The sequence below is a fragment of the Mandrillus leucophaeus genome, unplaced genomic scaffold, assembly GCF_000951045.1.
Source record: "Mandrillus leucophaeus isolate KB7577 unplaced genomic scaffold, Mleu.le_1.0 Scaffold6290, whole genome shotgun sequence".
In the NCBI taxonomy this organism is placed as follows: Eukaryota; Metazoa; Chordata; class Mammalia; order Primates; family Cercopithecidae; genus Mandrillus; species Mandrillus leucophaeus.
In genome coordinates this window covers 746-1798 of record NW_012106798.1, presented here as the reverse complement: position 1 = coordinate 1798, position 1053 = coordinate 746, and the positions used below count along the sequence as shown (strand labels likewise).

The 1053-nt window shown below is 40.5% G+C and overlaps 1 pseudogene; it reads left to right on the top strand.

Moving 5' to 3' along the window:
• The first annotated feature begins 336 nt into the window (after positions 1 to 336).
• LOC105554144 overlaps positions 337 to 1053 on the top strand; it is a 1226-nt pseudogene continuing 509 nt past the window's right edge.

Here is a 1053-nt window from a genome sequence, read left to right as displayed (position 1 = left end):
CACAGTTACAGCTTTCCCCTCAAGAAGCCGTTCGCTAAGCCTGTTCTTGTAGAATTTGCAAAGGGAATTTGCAAAGGGATATTTGGAAGCCCATAGAGGTCTATGGTGAAAATGAAAATGTCCTCAGATTAAAACTGGCAAGAAGCTTTCTGAGAAAATGCTTGGTGATGTGTGACTTCCACTCACAGAGTTACAGCTGTATTTCGCGGAGCTCTTTGCTAGCCTTATTTCTGTGGAATCTGAGAACGGATATTTCGGATCCCTTTGAAGACTATAGGGCCAAAGGAAATATCCTCCGATAGCAAAGAGAAAGAAGATTTCTGTGAAATTTCTTTGTGTTCTCTGAAATCATCTCAGAGAGTTTCAGCTTTCCCCTCAAGAAGCCTTTTGCTAAGACTTTTCTTGTGGAATTTGGAAAGTGATATTTGGAAGCCCATGGAGGGCTACGGTGAAAAAGGAAATATCCTCAGATGAAAACTGGAAAGAAGCTTTCTGAAAAACTACTTAGTCTTCCCTGAATTCATGTCACAGAGTTACAGCTTTCCCCGCAAGAAGCCGTTCGCTAAGCCTGTTCTTGTGGAATTTGCAAAGTGATATTTGGAAGCCCACAGAGGGCTTTTGTGAAGAAGAAAATATCCTCAGTGAAAAACTGGAAAGAAGATTTCTGAAAAACTGATTTGTGGTGTAAGACTTCCACTCACAGAGTTACAGCAGTATTTCGTGGATCTGTTTTCTAGCCTTATTTCTGGGGAATCTGTGTACTAATATTTCGGATCCGTTTGAAGACTATAGGGCCAAAGGAAATATCCTCCCATAACAAAGAGAAAGAAGCTTTCGGAGAAACTTCTTCTGGTTCTGTGAAATCATCTAAGAGAGTTACAGATTTCCCCTCAAGAAGCCTTTCTTTACGACTGTTCTTTTGGAATTTGCAAAGTGATATTTGGAAGCCCATGGAGGACTATGGTGAAAAATACAGTATCCTCAGATGAAATCTGGAAAGAAGCTTTCGGAGAAACTGCTTAGTGTTCTGTTAATTCATCTCACAGAGTTACA